The 18,168-nt window shown below is 39.2% G+C and overlaps 1 long non-coding RNA gene across 1 annotated transcript; it reads right to left on the bottom strand.

Moving 5' to 3' along the window:
* Positions 1-1,117: 1,117 nt before the first annotated feature.
* On the bottom strand, positions 1,118-18,168 carry LOC106950185 (uncharacterized). Its single transcript, XR_001425562.1, has 3 exons — positions 17,629-18,168; positions 3,953-3,991; positions 1,118-1,273 (listed from the first exon to the last, which is right to left on the bottom strand). It is a non-coding gene; the product is annotated as an uncharacterized LOC106950185 (long non-coding RNA).

Raw genomic sequence — 18,168 nt, 5'->3', positions numbered from 1 at the left:
AATTTTTTTAATTTTCCCCCCGTTACCCGAAAGGCCCTTAAAAAGAAAAAAAAAAAAAAAAAAAAAAAAAACAACAGGTTATAGACATGCTTATGTGTGTATAAAAAAGATAAAATGGTTTTCTACTTGGCAATAAAGTGACTCTGATGACAGATGCCTCTGTGGCGAAATACAGTCAGATTAGATTTACCATAAAGCCCTTTTAAATCCCTGGGTAGGGTGGCGGTTTGTTGGGTCACAAGCTACAGTTCTCTTCCTCACTGAACAAATCGCGACATTAACCTCACCATGTGAACTTACATTTAAGCCTTAGAAGTTGTTTTTTTTTTTGTTGATACAATGTGTTTTGGTAGACTAGACAGTGTGTTATTTGTTTTTACATACTCCACTTTCAACAAGGGAGTCATAAAAAAATAATAGAAGCCCTTTAAAAAGTTCAAAATGTCTGGAATTACAAAGTTCAGACAGAATTTACTGAAAGAACAGGTGAGATTTTATTTTTAGGTCAAAAACATGATGTGCTTGACACGCACACATTAAGTTTCACCGTAAATATCTGTAGAAAATCTGTTTTGCCAGCCAATAAAAGGACGACACTTCATTTTTAGTGCCACGACGTGAATTCAAAGCAGTAGGGAGCCTCTCCCGACAGGTTATTATTTATGATTGGGTCTGGCTTCCAGCTGCCACACTCAATCATTTTCCCAGGAATAAACTCAAGCTTCAAACCTGAAAGTAAAAGCTTAGTTTAATCTCCAGACAGAATGCAGCTCTTGTCTGGTAGACCTGGCTTGTAAAGAGAAAATAAAATGGAGATAAACAAGGCCAGCAGGTGTTTCAGGGTGCTTTCGTGCCTAACCACATGTTCAGAGGTGACATTGGGCTTTTCTTCTGACGAATGCAGCAACAGACGCAACATGCACTCCCTTCATCAGTGCCGTAACTCAGTTTTTTCATAAAAACTTTCAATATTCTGTCTTTTTAAGCGCTCGGTTTCAAATTGCCAAAACTAGGTCAAGCCTAATTAGTATGTTTGCTGCAGTAGTTTATAACCCATCATGTTTCCAGTAAATAAATTGTGATATTTCCCCAGGTTTTTGGACAGATGATGCAGATATTTATTCTTTTTTTTTCTACGAGCTAAATCATGAACATAACATGAACTCGCTCCAGCTCCCTTCAGCGGCCAGCTTTTTAACATTCACAGATGCACTGACCTCCTGAGGACATGTGATCCTCTTTGGTCTTGGAGCTTCCTGCTGGAGCTGGTACACTGTCAGATAAAACACGCATGTTAATGAAGTTTGTCTGGCCTTCTGAGCCACAAACAGCTCCATGCAGGACATAATTGCGTGCGAGCAGCAGATGTGACAACCAAAATAAACACAGTTAAAACAAAGTTCAGAGGAAACAAACCAAGTTTGTTTTGTGGTATTTATAGACAGAGCTATATTGAACAATTGGAAAACAATGTTTCTCAATTAATGGCTTTAAAATAACTGCTCTAAGGAAAATATGTTTTATTAGAGTAAAAACTATTTGCTTATCTACTTCCACTTGTAAGAATGTGATAAAGGTCTTTTGACATATGCATGGTTTTTTTTTTTTTTGCAGCAGCATTTCCACATTTCAAAATGTTTACAAATCCAATCTTGAATTTCAGTGAATTTTTATGTTGTTTTTAGCAAAGTACTAGCTGAGCTACTACTGGCACCATTAATATTTAATGTAATATTGTTTAGTAATGTTTCATTAATGAGGATATACATGAATCAAATATGCAGACCACTAGGTTAGACAAGGATTAATATTCATCTCACCACCAAACACACGGAAGGTGGATGATAACGGAGTGAAAAAAAAAAACCCTCCAGAGCTCACTGTTAGAGATCTACAGCAAAGAGTGGCATTTTGAGGTCAATAAGTCTCCATAACAACTACGAGATGCTATCTAAATGTCAACCAGGTGTTTGGGAGACAAGCCAGAAAAAGGCCGTTTCTGTCCCACTATTACAAACATCAAACCTAAGAGCCAGCTAAATGCTAGTGGGACTTTTACTGGATCTGTGTGCTTTGGTTAGGGGAGACAAGACTGTGTTCACAGGTCTTAAAACTTAATTGAAAATGTTTTGGTAAACTCTGTTTTTTGAACGGTTGTTCCCATGAGACTCCAGTATGAACAGTCAATGACCTCAGAGCCACAAAATTATGAAAAGCTTCATCAGTTGATACAAACATACTTGCATACTATTAAGTATGTAATGCTGTGGGCTTTTTTTCTCTTCTGAATGCTGTAGTAACCTTGTTGGTGCATTACATAATGAACTCATGGCTTATAAAGCCCAATGGTGAATAAAAGTCTGATGTAATATACCCACAAACTGATCCACCTGTGGCCAAACCAACAAAGATATGGTTGACAAGACATAAAATGAAATCATTTTTATGACCACCTCACTCTTGGGACCTAAATACTATGGATGATCTAGACCAATGAGCAAACAGAAAGGTCAAAGGACCCATCCTTTTTTCATGTACGAACTGCAAACCAGTTCTAGTTAAACAGAAATTTAGGAGATAGTGGAAAAAGGTTTTCTACTGTCTTCAGAAAAAAAAATGATTGTCATACTGCCAAAGTGGATTGTACAAATTAACATCCGGGGGTGAGTTTGTTAAAAAAATTAATTTTTCTTGACATGTTTTTTTTCCTTTTTTTTTTTCTGCTGTTTAAATATTTTTGAAACAAATGGTCAGTCCGTGTTTTCTGAATTGCTAAGCATTAGATTATAATGCTGCAATAAAATATGAATTCATTTTAAGGCATTTAACACAGAATGGAGTGTGCTATGGATCAGGGTGAAGAGTGTGTAAATTACAGGACATGAGTGATCAGGGTGAAAAAAAAATCTAAATGCATTACGTCAATTAAGGCTGAATTTATAGTTGAACACGTTTAAACAATCTTTCATTTTCAAAGCAGAGACATTTGACTTGTGAATGTAGAAAACCATATAATATGCATTAGATGCAGTGCACTTAAAATACTCAGGTTATGCTCAAATCAGGAATGCCAAAAAGAAATACGGCACCAACTCAGTGCCGTTTTCAGCAAACCACAAGTCAAAAATCTGTTTGGAATAGAAATGAAACAATCAGTTACAAACTGTGAACTTCTGCTCACTGCTTGCAAACTGTATCGTTTTCACAGAGTTTTCTATACGCGCGATACGCTATTTTCATGAAAAAACAACCAGTACTACCTAAGAAATCACAGTGTGTGGCTCAGCTCAGCCCTCACTGCAGCAGATTCTCTTGGCGGGGGGAAGGAAGGCTCCTGACTGTGAACTTTCATGTTCTGTCAAGCTGATTTAAGCCAACCTGTAAGATCTGGACACCATCCACTGCTGTGACACTGACACCTCTAAAAATACCTCAGGAGAGAACCAGAAGAATCTGATAGCAGGCTTTATAAAAGGAGAAAAAAATCAAATAAACAGAAATATATCAGCTGCAAAGACTTGAACAAACTAGTTCTAGTTAAACTGAAATTTGGGACATAAGGGTAGAAGGTTTTCCACTCTATTGCATATCAAACTTGCTCTGGGGAGTTAAATTGTCTCCCACATGAAAAAAGCAACACATTGTGTACTAAAATGGGTCCTCTGACAACTCTATTTTAGCTTAGCCTTTCAGCAGGTGGAAAATCTTGTTTTCCTGACTGCTGGTAACCTATTTTACACAGAAAACAGGAATCTGCTGCTTTGCATTTGTGTATGTGGGCGAGTGTGTCTGACTGTGCACCTTTTGTGCAGAAGAAAGAGCAGTTTCTAATTTTACCGAGAAAAACAAGACCTGAGTCTTTACAGCACAGGAAGTCAGTGTAATACGTTTCTCCCCAAAATTATGTAAATGTCAGGTTCAAAGCTTTTGCAGAAAATTAATAAATACTCACAGTAAGACTTCCATATGGGTGGCTGATAGTCATCAGGATCTGGAAAATATAAAAAACAAACCAGGGTTTCGTCATGAATATATTAGTAGTGTTTATAATACTTTTCATTAAATATCTCAATCTCCCTCTTCTCCCAAGCGTATTAAATATGAGCCATTTATTATGATTATATGCCACTGGTGTTTCTCTCTGTCATAATTATGCATCAGGTTTCACGCCGTGCATCTGCCTGTTGTTGGGACGCGCCGCCTCTGATCAACGCTACAAACACAATCAATATGCGGCGCACGCCTGTGTGCCTTTATGCACACCTGATCTGTATTAAACAGTGGCAGGAACCTGAAAACGCAACATCTCCGCTGCGATAAAAGCGCAAACACAGCAATCAAAGCAGGGGGAGAGGTAATTACAGCGAGACCGTCTCCTGGGAAAATGCAGTGAGTTATGCTTGTGTGAACACTTACGGATTACATGATGGAGTGCGCTTTTTGCATTAGATTAAAGAAGGGAGGAGATGGAGTAAATGCCCCGGGGCAAGTTGCAGTTTAACGTCATGTCTTAATGACTCTTGCCGCTCTAACAATACATCACCCTCTACTAGCGGCAAATGCTGTAGTGTGTCATCTTACATTGACTGCTACGGTGCTGGAGACAGGATTTTAATCGCGTAACAGCACATTTCTCAGCATGAAGTGGGATGTAGAAGAATTGTTACTTCCATTCGTGATTTCCAGTTTGCTTAAGGAGAGTCTGACTTTCCTGTTTTCAAAGTGGTCAGGAAAACGACTTCTCTTCTGGGTTTCAGAAGATCTTCCAGCAGTTTTATTTGGACTTTGTCTCTCTTTTATCTGCAAAGAAGAGTGGGCCGAAATTCCTCCACAGTGAGGTAAAAGACTCATTCACAGTTACCTGGTTATCTCAAATGCTTAACAGGAACTGTTTCCACCCAGGCTGGCACATGAAGTTATTAGGAGTTGGAGCTGGCTGGTTTGTGTAGCTTTTATCTTTTAATGAATAAAATCATTATTTGAAATCTGCTTTCTTCTGGGGGGTTGCTCAGGATAACTTTTTCCTGATATTTAAATGTGTTTGATGATCTGAAACATTACGATGTCACCAAAAAGAACAAACAAACAAAACAGAAGTCCTATAAGAGGGCAATTTCTTTTTACATGTAACTGAATAAACAAAAGTCTAAGAAAACATATATTTAAAAAGAGCGTAAGATAGAAATAGAAATCAAGATCACTTTGTTTTTCATTTCATCATAGTATCAGTAGGTGGCATCGATGTAAATATTACAAAATGAAATTTCAAAACCTGAAGCTCATGACCATGGAAATAATCTATGGCTACCACTTCAAGGCCATTCAGCCCACAGCTTCTTCCCACATCTGGCTCACTTTGTCCTGAGCCAGATGTGGGAGAAAAACAAAACAAACAAGCCCTTATGGTAGCACAGAAAGTAAAAGTTGGTATGTCTAAAGTGTAATTTGTGTTCTAACTAATAGGGTGACCTTATGTTTTATGCTTTAATAAGGAGTTTTTGGTAACACTTTATTTGAAGGGGGGTGAATAAGACTGACATGACACTGTCATAAACAGGACATAACCCCTGTCATGAACATGAATAAGCCTTCATGAATATTTATGACTTGTTATAAAGCGTCATTCGGTAAATTATGACACTTTTAATACAAAGTTGACATTATTCAAAATGTCTTTGTTATGACAACTTGACATGAACCAATAAATCATTACTGTTTAAACTTTACCTTTAATAACATAAAGTTACCTAATTTTTAAAGTGCAATCAGTAATACTTTTATAACAAATTTATATCAGTAATGATTTCTTGGTTAATGTCAAGTTGTCATAACAAAGACATTTTGAATAATGTCAACTTTGTATTAAAAGTATCATAATTTACCGAATGACGCTGTATGACAACAGTCATAAATATTCATGAAGGCTTATTCATGTTCATGACAGGTGTTATGTCATGTTTATGAAAGTGTCATGACAGTCTTATTCAACCCCCTTCAAATAAAGTGTTACCGAGTTTTTTAATCAAAAGTTAAAAATGTAAACTGCAAGAATAATTAAAGTCAGCAGAGTGTTTACCTGCTTTACAAAACGAAAGTTTACAATCTTATGGTCAGATGGGATGTTTTAGTTCTGTGTGGGTTTATTGTAGGATTCTCTGGTTGGGTTTCTATTGAAAAAAAAAAAACAACCAGGGCTCTGCTGTTAAGCAAATGTGCTTTACTTTGACTCCAAACAATCACACACACACACAAAAAAAAACCTCTCAGGTGCTCAGTTGGCCTATTTCTATTTGCAAATATCAAGGAGAAGTGGCAAATGGACGCATGGTCAGAATGGAACATCCTGGGGTAAGTGGCATCATTTCCTGCCTCGACCTCATCTACTGATCATGAACCGGGGTGCCCAAGTCCATTCTTCGAGAGCTGCCATCCTGAAACCATTAAATGCCATGAAATGCCTCATCAGCATATTTTAACTCTTCAGAGACCTGCTAACAAGCTGCTTATTAGATTCAGGTGTGTAGGAGTGAAGATGCATCTATTGGTTGCAGTGCAATAGATCTAGAGGACTGGACTTTGGCACCTGCGGTATTAAAAATTAACATTACCACAATTTAATATCACATTTACATTGTATGGGAGAATGCTTCAAATACAAAAATGTCTTTCTGAGGTGCTTTTGTTTGTCTGCTCTGGGATGTGGGAGAAATTTGTTGACACAACCAAATGTAGAAAGGAAGATCTTCTCTCGCTGGAGATAAAACGCTCAATCTGCATACTGAGTCCCACTGTGGAAAGACTGCAACACGTTACAGCTGCAAAGTCGCCACCAGAACTGATGGAGCCATCAGAGAAGATTGTTTCATATTCAGTCTGATGTACTGCAGCTTGTTGCTAAGGCTTCCCAGGAGTGTTTCTATGCTTTAGGAACGATCTGCAAAATCACTCAGGAAAACCATCGGAAGCAAGTTAAACAGAAAAAAAAAAAGAAAAAAAAGATGTTACGAGGGATCAGGAGAAACATTGTCGCTGTGTTTCACAGGTGTATATATGAACAAAGAGCTCAACAAAGCACTGAGGTACTTATCATAATCACTGAAAAAGAACAGCAGTCTGTAAAAATCAGCACCAGTTAGTTTTTATTATTATGATATTCTGACTGGGTTTATGTTAATTTTACAAGAAAATTTCGGATATTTTTCCACTTTGACATCGCTTCTTCGCACCAATAGTTCATAGCTATTTCTAAAACCTAGTCATCACAGTAATGGAACTTAATCAGTAAAAGCAATAGATGTAGAGCAGTACCACCTGACAAGGCAATGAAGAATAAGTATACGCCATTTACATGGGGACCTCTTTACCAAAATGCAGGTTTTTGTGAGTTTTTGTAATCTTCCTTTAGCCCTTTTTGGTCCTATGACATTTCCTGTGTTTTTATTTTTGCGGCTTTGTTTATCCAAATGGTATGAAGAAAAGATCGGAGTGTAGTTTTTGGGAGAATTTTGCATTTTTCAGGATTCCGTGTCTCTTCTGCAATTTTGTCCCACTGACGCCCATTTGAAGTGCAGTTTTTGATTTCTGCTTTCATTATTTGGTTTTTCATTCACCAGTGAGACGACATCTATTTAAAATGGGTTTTTGTATTAAAACAATAAACAAAATTAATAAATAAATAAACTTTGACAACTTCTTAAAGACATTCTATGACACTAGAAGTGGAGAATGTGATTCGCTGAATTTCAAGGCAAGAATTAGAATGAGGAACATTTGCACATGGCAGTGTTGCTGGTGCCAGACGGGTTAGTTTGTGTAATTCAGAAATTGCTCATCTACAGTGATTTTCATGCACAAGTATCTCTGGGGGTTACAGAGAATGATCCAGTAGAGTCAAATATCCAGTGAATGCCTTGTTGATTATCAACAAAAACTGCTCATTACAACCGAGTTATGCTGAATATTATCTCTGAATGCACAATGTTAAAGCAGATGGGCTACAATAAAAACTGGGTCCAACTCCTGGCAGCAAAAAAACAAAACAGGAAACAGTGAATACAAATCACTCATTTGCAAAAACATTCTCTGGTCCAATGAGTCTTAATCTGAAGTATTCAGATGGTAGATGAGAATGTGGTGAAAACAGCAGGGACACACATGAATCCCACTGCCTGCCTGGGTATTCCCTCTGACCACGACCATACCCTTATGCTACTTCCGAAAGGATTACCATTTCAGAGTAAATAATCTTAAACAATTTCAGATGATCTAAGTGCAACACAGCATCTTCAGGATGTGTGGAAACGAGAAATTCACATTATGACCAACAAAGGAAAACATCTGCAGCAGCTGTGTGATGCTATCGTGTAAAAACGGACCAAGATTTTAGAGGAACGTTTCAGACATCTTGCTGAAGCTGTGCCATGATTAAAGAAGTGTTGAGCTATTTGCAAGGTCTACCTAATTAGGTTGCCGGTGAGGACACTAAAACGGTGAATGTTCAGCCAAAGTCCAAATAAAGACATAGAGAAACCGTCAGATCTGCTGATCAAGTACATTTTAATTAAATCAAATAAAACAGGGTGGTCAGAAACATAAAAATGAAAGGGGTGACTTTAAGCTTTCATACTAGGCTGAGGAAACTCACACTTGGCTCTATAGCTACGTGCGGCTTTGTCAGAGTGAATGCAAAAATGCATCCTGGCAGAGAACTTCTGAGCTTCTGAAATGTCTGCTGTGGTTTGAAGCTGTGTAGATGACATGAAATGACAACTGGAAAAAAAAAAACAAGAGGAGACAATATAAACCAGCATCTGCCTTTGGATACCAAAAACATACAAATTCAAGGTACAGTACTACATTTTTCTCTTCCTATTTTATTGATGGAACACACTGCACTGTGGGTAAAGACTTCCGTTTTTATTTTTTACATTTTCTTACTTAAAGCCGTATACCCTTCAGGTGATTAAATCCTTGGTTCGTTTTTGATATAATAGTAAACCTTAATTCCTAATACGGTCTCTGCTACTCTGCAGAGATATTTAATGGACATTGTCAGCAGTGAGTCATGTTTTTTCCTGAGGATACATGTTGTTCATGCAAAGCATTCCTTTGCCCTCGCGAGCAGATCTGTGCCGCACCTCTCTGGCCAGAGGGAAAAAAAACACAAAGCAGGGCGGGAATTGGATTATGGAAACCAGTGAGCACTTGTTGGATGCGAGCAGTGATGCTCGCAAACTAATTACTCATATAAATTGCATCAAAGCTCAAAATGTTATTGTTCTCACTTTGGTCATTGCAACTGCGCTTGCAGGAGCATTCCTCACTGCTGTTCTCTGCATGCTTGAGTGACGGTCGGGTGCGTGTTTATTCATTTTTTTTTATCAATATATACATTCAAACCGCCTTCAAGGTCTGGTTGCTGGTGAGTGGCCAGCGTGCCTCAGAAAAATCTATTGTCTTAACACTGAAGCTTTGTCACAGTGCACCGCGCTGGCAACAGCCTGCAAGATTTATTTCACTGCGGCTTATTTAAAGAATGTGATTTCACCTGGTCGCCTGCCAAACGTTCTCTTTTTCGATCTAATTCTTATTAATGACGGACGGCATTCCGGTCTGGAGCAATGCCTCGGCTTTCGCCGCAAAAAGAAAGAGCTTCTTCGGGGTTGCTTCATTCTTAGCCCTTCTCATTCAAAGACACACACACACACACACACACACACACACACACACACACACACACACACAAACGGGCAGCCACATGAACGCAGATGAATCCAAAATACATCAAAATGAATTTCTGAGTAGTTTAGGGTTGGCATGTCGGGATTGCTGGGAATTTATAAATCTGGAGCAGCCAGAGGGTTGTACCCACCAAAAATATAACCATTTTTTTGAGCTCCACTCCATTACTCACCAGTGACAAGCACGTAATGCAATTGTTACCAATGGCTGTTTGCTCTGATGACAAAGAGAGTGCGCTATGAATTGAGATCATGCTGTAGGAACTTTGTGCCCTGAGAGAACGTCTGCTCTTGAAAAATGTTTGACTTTAGCAGAGAGAGAGAGAAAAAAAGAGAGAGCTGACACACGCAGCTCAACGTGTGAAGAAGATGGGTGATATTTGGTAATGACATGGGTTGTTAGGCTAACCAGTGAGGAAGAAGCCATTACTTAAAAACGCAACACAAAAAGGATGGTATGCAATTTGCAAAATCCAATCAGGGAGAAAGACCATAATTTTTCCAAGGCCTCTCCTGTGATCTGAAGAAGCTAAAATTGAAGTGTTTGTCTGTTCTTAAATTTGCGACAAAAAGAAAAAAGGGAGCAGTCTGAGTCTTTTAAATTGACAATGCCTAAAGATGACCTATATAGTCTTCTTTACAGTGTAAATGTTTTGGAGTGGATTTCACAAAGCCGCGATCTCAGTCCTGTAGACAAATCTGTGGTCAGTGCTGCCTCCGTTACACCTGCTCTGTCTGGAGGAATGAGCTAAACTTCTGTCAAACTATTGTGAGAAGGTTAGGTTAGGTACTCACCAAAACCCGTTACGTTATGTAACCGAAAATGAAAAATGACTCTAGCATTATTGGGAAGCTGACTGACTAAATACTTACAGAAAGCACACAGAAATTAATGACAAAAGCTATTCAGGGTGATTTAATTTGGCTTAACTTGGGCAGACAGAAAATGTTTATTCTTTTGCAATGCTATTATTTACCATCAACTTGATACAAAGCACCTTCTTTCGTCGTTCAAAGGCAAGCATTTTTGGCAAGAACAGACAGTGCTAACAGATTTAGGAAAGCAACCTGTCTCTCCTTAAATTTACTCTGTCGATATGTAAATCTGCATATCGACTCCCAGCAGTTCTGTGAACGACGCAATGAGAGCACCAGGGGAAAATATCTAAAGTCTTTGAAAGACCTGCTTAGTGTCATAAATAATGCAAACTTTATACACATCTGTAGGGATAAATAGATTGTTTCATAATCTATCCAGAGACCAAGGTTGCAGATCTGCATGATTTCACTTAGACATTTTATTCTGAGAATCAAATCATTCCAATTGAAAACATACTTTTCTTGTGATATTTACCGCTTACAGGACATTTATTAAAATAAATTCCATGACTGGCGTGTGGAAAATAACAACCTGGAGTTTATCTCCGAGTTGCATGCAGACCATCGGCACAGACAGCGATTCAGTGGGGTGCAGCTGAACTGCAGCAGGGAGACCATCTGTGCAATACACAGTTTCAAAATAAGACTGTTTGCACTGCGAGCTGGGCAGAAAATGTTTTGTTTTTTGTTTTTGCATAAACCATGAAAAGAGTTTGTGCAGAAAGTATGCAGTTAAGCTGTTTACAGAAATACAAATGTGTTCGGTTAAACTAAAACTGTCATATGACGACTTGACTCCGATACTTCCTTGTTTTTCCACGCATATGTTTTTATTATCTTCCCCATATTAACCAGAGCAACACTGGAATACCTCTGGGACAACCATACTTCTTTGCTGATGCTACAAAACATGCAGGTAATTTGTGCAAGTCGCTCGCTGCACATGACAGAAAATCCTTTCCCACATGATTTATTGTGGGGGCGAGGGGGAGAATTATGGAACAAAAAGACATTGAGAGCTGCAGCCTTTGCCAGAAACATGTTGAGCAGTCAGCATCACTGTAATACATAGCTGCAATTCTGCCTCCCCAAACAGATATGTCACTTAAGGCCAGGAGCTGAAACCATTCCTTGATGCCCTGTTCCTTGATTTGTTTTCCAGCATTTATTTCCAGCAGGAGTCTGGAAAATGGTATGCTGGTGATACAGTACAAGTTCCCATCATATTTATGCCAAATAGGCAGCGGGAATACTGCCGATGTTGGCAAATATATATTACCCGAGAACTAAAGACGCCACAGCATGTATCTAGTTGTCATCCAACCTTACGGTATGTACTATTCACTCTTTGTTTAGATGTGAATCACAGATGCATTTTAACTCAAGGTCCTTCCTACGTCCGGCTTCATTATCTGAACACTTCTCAAACATAAATGAAAGTCGAAGGGCATTGCTAAGAAAGAAACTGATAAACAAAAAAAAAAGACAGACCATACAAGGTCTAAGCAAAAAGTTACCAAAGAGTGATAAAGAAAACTAAACTCAAAAATCCATTTATATGCAATGATTGCTAAAGATGAAAGTAATAAGAGTGAAAGTTCCAACTCTATTAAGAGTTTATAAGGTGAAGATTTTTATTTTACTATCTGAGAGGAGGAAATAAAGAGTCTGGGACCAATAGCCTCAAGATTGACATGCTACTGAGGTACCCAAAGTGTTCTTTTGAAAGCCCAGTATTCCTGTAATGCACCACAGTGGTGAAAGACCACTTTTGACCCAATAATCCTCAGTTTGTTCACTGAGTGGGTGGGGCTAAAGCAATGTCATCAAACTGCCACACCGATATCTGCAGCAATGTTCCCTGATGATGCACAAAATGTCTGGTGCAGATCAGATGACATATCAGGGAGATATAGCTGTTCTAGGAGGTACAGTGGAGTCAAATAAACCTGTTGGCTTTTAAGAGCTTAACAAAGATCATTTATGTCTAGCTTGGTGCAAATGGGATGATGCATGTGCGAGTTAGAGCCAACTATATACAAATGACGAAGAATTGGATTTCGCCATTCTAACACGCCCGCATGGTCCAGCCACCAGCCATTGTTAAGCGAATGATTCGGCGTCATGTTGTTCTGTCATCAGACGCAGCTTGAAATCTGTATGAATCATAGAGTAAAAGGAAGCCAGCCGGCAGAAAAACAGGTGATGTCACATATTGACCATGTGAATGTGATGAGTGCTGGTCTGTTGTGACACACACAAAGACGCATGCAGCTGTGAGCTTGTGTGTGAAAGCTATTCCACCTAAATTTTTTTTTTTTTTTTTTTGGGGGTTGGTCAGATTTTGAGTCTTGGTTACATCCACATGCTCTGATGCAGCAAAAACCTTTTGATATATATTTTTTTATCTCAATGCCTCAAGATTGTGTTGAGTGACTTTGAAGTCTGCATGTCAAAAGCTGTATGAGTTTGCTCAGATACAACATGGGTAAAAGGGACAAAATGGTTGCTTTGATCCAAACTGGCCGACCTCCTGCTGTGTTTGGACGATCAAGAGACTTTTTTTTAATACGCTGCATGTGTACTGAATTTCACAATAGGTCAAAGCGTGGCTTTGGGCTGATTTCTTAAAAATTTCTATGAGGCACTGTTAGGGAATTAGGCCACGTCCACCAAATATCGGACTGCGTTCCTATTGGTGGGTGGATAGGGATCAATCACTGTGAGTTTGGTGCAGCTCAGCAGAAATATGTGGAATTTAGAGCCAGGCGTATGGCAACAACGTGACACCCTCCAGCAAAAACTCCTTGTACTTTAAATCATGTGAGTCTTCTGACACAAGACAATCTTGACCAGCTCAAGTGGGTCGGAGATGGAGCTTTTCAAGAAAAAAAAAAAAAAGTCACTTCCTGTTCCGAGGTGGTGGGGCTTCGATGATGTCAGCATATGACCACAGAGTATCATTTATCATCCAACATGGTTGACTCATACCAAGTTCGGTCCAGCTCGACCTTTCTGTGTCAAAGTTATAGTGTTTCATTTGCATTGGTGGGTACGCCTGAGTCGCTGCTTAGTCGTGCCCCTTACACATGCTCAAAAAGTCGAGATGTTGACAACTTTTAATGCCCCATCCTTAAACTGTATACTGACCAAAGATAAAGCTGATACCTCAAAATCCCTAAGAGAAGTTTGTGAGAGTTTGCGGTGTGGTAACAAGAAGAATTGCCTAAATTTGAAGTTTGTCTCAAAATGGCCACATCGTTGTACGTTTTTGGACATAACTTCAAGACACTTTTTTCTTAATTTAGGGAGCTGGATCTACTTCTGTACCAATTTCAGATTTCTGCGATATATGGTTTGACCGCTCTCAGTTTAAGGGGCGCTGTAGAGCAGTTTGGCTACACCCACTTTTGATTCCATTGGAATCCAAATATTTCATGAAGGGAACAATTATTGGTGAAGTTTGGTGAGTTCTTGAATATGTTAAGGCCTCCACATGAAGAAAAAACATGGCAAATGCAAAGGGCCTTTGCAGTGCTCTCGCCTATTGGACCTAAATATAGGGTCACGCAAATCCATCTGTCATCCATTGTATACACATGCTTGTCCTTGCAGGGTCATGGGAGGCGGCTGGTGCCTATCTCCAGCATGCACACACTCGCATACCTAAGGACAGTTTTGGAGAGACCAGTTAACCTAATAATCATGTTTCTGGAGGAAAGAACCTATAAACATGAATGGGGAGAATATGCAAACTTCATTCAGAAAGTCCTCCTGGCCAGGATTCAAATCAAGGACCTTCTTTCTGCAAAAAAATAAAAAAATAAAACAGTGATCCTCCATGCAGACTGTCACACAAAATATAGAAAAAAGACCTCACTACTGATTTATCTAAAAATAAAAATGAATAAAGGTAGCTTGTAGGAGTTTAATATGAGTTTTTTTCAAGGAAATGTGTTTCAAACATAATTTTAAAAAAGGAGAATTTGTTTGCATGCTCTAAGCAAAGAGGTGGATAAAAGAAGCCAGAAAACTGAAAATTATGCCTCTGCAGTTATGGTACTTTCACGTCTGCGCCATGGCACCAATGCACCCACATACCATCACAGACGCTGGCATCAATACATCCCTCCGATGAAAACCTGAATCATAGTTTTCATGTTTTGGAATGTAGAACCCAATGTCCACCCCTCCCTGCCTCCTCCAGCAAAGTAAACTGAAACAGAGTCATCTGACCACAGAGCACATGTCCACTGTTTTTCTGTCCTTCCGAGGAGAGTGTGCTCTCAGAGACCTCAGCAGTATATCTGCTCCGAGGGGTTATGCAGCTTTCTCCCTGTGTAATTCAGTTTCAGGTTACATTTCTGCGTGTAGCAGCGGATTGTGCTGAGTGGCAATGGTTTTTTTCCAAGGTTCTTCCAAGCCTGTGCGGTTATATTGATCTGTCACAGGATGCAGCGCTTCCAGGGCGCCCACGTGGGCATCCACCAACTGATGTTCAAAAATCTGATTCTGCAAATTTTTTTTGCACTAATTTACTAGATTAACTTATTCATGCCGTTTTCTTTTTCTTTTCTTTTTTTTGCATTACAGTTTCCTCTTAGTGTCCCATCATCCGAGACACTAATCACAAATGTAAGTTTGATTTTTTTTTTTAAATACACCATCCTCTATAGTAAAAGCTTTAAAAAAAACATTGCTGGATAGACTTATTATGACAAATAGCTACACTACACCCACAGCACTCAGTCTGCAGCAGAATAGATGACCTTATATGGAGCAGGAACTGAGGCTCATTTTTCAGACGTATATATTTTTCATAGACAAGATTATTTAAATGCATCTAACTGCCAAACAGCTCTGTAGGAAAATAATGATACCCTTGCGACAACCACTCCATCCCTGGCAGCAGTGCAGCTTGTAACCCCTGATAATTATATTGAGAGCCCAGCAGTAATGACAACCTTCCGATACCGCAGAAAGAAAAGACTTTCCCCTTAAAGCAGCAGTGGTCAAAAAGGCCGTTTTTTTGTTCAGAATGCACACATGAGATAATGTTTCGTGAGGCTTGTGGTTATAGTGCAGACTGTATCAGCTTGGAAATGAGTGAGTGTGTGTGTGTGTGTGTGTGGTGTGTGTGCCGCCCACTGGGCTGTACCTCTGGAAATGTGATGCTGCCGTGTGGTCTACTCAGGATAGCGAGACAGTAAGAAAGTAAAACAAACACCGAGCGTGCTATGCAGTGTTCTCACACATTTTTACTTGTGACAAACCGAAGATTTTTTTTTCCCCAACATTCAATCTAAATAAACTCCTATATATATATATATATATATATATATATATATATATATATATAGATAGATAGATCATAATGAGAAAAAAGACACGTTTCAGATTGCATGTGTGGCATGCATTTGTATTCAGACCCCTCAAGTCACTACTTTACAGAACCACATGCAAGTGTAAGTTATTTTCAGCAGACTGAACATTTTTCGCTTATTCTTCTCAACAAAATTGATCAAGCTTTGTCAAATTAGACAGAGAGCGTCTGTTAACATCAATTTTCATGTCTTAAAATCTCAGTTGTATTTAGTTATGCACTTTGACTAAGCCATTCAAACAAATGAATGTATTGTGATCTAAACCTGGGGTCTCCAAGTCCAATCCTCAAGAGACACTGTCCTGCAATATTTAAATGCATCACTGCATCAACACAACTGAATGAAATGACTGAATTACCTCTCCAGCACACCACCAAGTTTGGCAAAGGTTTTGTAATAAGCCATTTATTTGATTCAGGTGTGTTGAAGCAGGGGTGCATCTAAAAGCTGCAGGACAGCAGCTCTGGAGGAATGGAGTTGGAGACTACTGATAAACCATTCTATTGTAGATCAGGCTGCATGTTTAGGGCTGTTGTCCTGCTGGAGGACGAACCTCCAAACCCTGTCACACCGACCTCCACCACTATGTTTCACCATGGAGACGATGCATTCAGGAGGAAAATTAATGATTATCCTTTAACTTCACGATTAAGTGTTACTTTGTGTTGCCCTGCTGAATTAAACCCCAATAAAAATACAATAAGGGCTACAAAATAAAGGGATAATTACATTCACAAGATACTCTTAATATGACTTTTTATAACTGCTGAGGCATTGTCAGACACACACATTGGCTTTGGTTAAGCTTCTTCATCAATTGGTGGCGGGAGAAAAGGGTTTGTGTACTTTATAAAAACAACACATTTCACCAACTCAAATATGTGGATGGTGGTTTTAGACAAGGTTTGTTTAAACAGCTGCTAATTCAACATTCACATTCTGCAAAAATAAAAAGAAAAGCATATATATATATATATAATCATGTACATATAGCCGAAGTTCACAACATTGTATTCCCAGTAAAAAATAAAATAAAAATAAAAGATTTAACTGGAACTGTGCTGCACTCACTCAGGCATGGCATATTAGAATTTCTCACAGTGTCAGAAAACATCTCAGCATGGTGCTGTGTTTGGGGGAGAAAAAATAGCACACTTTATACACATGCCAAAAACAATTCTCAAAGCCAACCAAGTGGAAAGTCAATATAGGATTTATGGAGACGGTTGGCAATCCAACGATATCCACAGCCAGTCACAATGAATGCATTTCACAACCTTAGAATAAAGCCAAACTGAGACTTCCTTTCCCTGTAACATTTCCACCGCTGCATGCTGCTACTGCTGACAGCAAAGCTTCCCCGTGATTATTTAGAAGACTCTGGTATAGATGCTTAACAGTTAAGAAGATGACACATCTATGACTTATGTGCTATTGGTAAACGTCTACAGCTTAATAACACAGGCAAAAGTTGAATGTGAGTCTGATAAAAGCAGAAATGTGAAGAATTTGAATAAAAATGATTAAACACCTTGTTTGAAATCGGAATAGTAATTGTTACTACTGTTGTTATGATTATTGTTATTATCTTACATTTAAAAATTGTGGGACGTGCGGACCCTTACCAGAGGAAACCGATGAACCTGAGAGGCTTGAGTTACTGGATGCTGCCATCCCAACCAGTTTGGCGACTCCGTCACTCCCAGTTGGCCAAGGTGGGCTCACAGCAGCTCGTCCCCGGCGGTGCCTCCATGCCACTTCAATGTGCTGCACCTTTCTGACGGCTTGACTATTTCATGCTTCCTTTAAATCTCGAGCCCACCACCAGTCCGTCCATCTGTCGGAATCTGCTGATCCTTTTTCCCCCCGGCGTGGCGCGGCGCGGTGTGGGGGCAGCCGCATAAATATACCCACAATCAGAACACAACGCGCTCCGTGGATCAGCCTCACGGAAGCGCCTCCTCACACTAAGCAGAAATGCCGGAGGTTTCTTCCATGCACCGATCAGCTCTGGTTTCCATGTGCCACTTTAAGGGTTGTGATAAACACTCCGCAGCGTAGAGACGCGCCTTCTTAAAGCGAAAGTTTGGAGCGTTGTCAATGAAAAGAACAGAGGAGAAAACCGAGTTTTTTGTTTCTTTTTTATATATATATATCTGTAGAAT

This window comes from Poecilia latipinna, unplaced genomic scaffold, assembly GCF_001443285.1.
Source record: "Poecilia latipinna isolate Pla-1442-1.1 unplaced genomic scaffold, P_latipinna-1.0 Scaffold382, whole genome shotgun sequence".
In the NCBI taxonomy this organism is placed as follows: Eukaryota; Metazoa; Chordata; class Actinopteri; order Cyprinodontiformes; family Poeciliidae; genus Poecilia; species Poecilia latipinna.
This window is presented reverse-complemented; position numbering and strand designations above follow the sequence as displayed.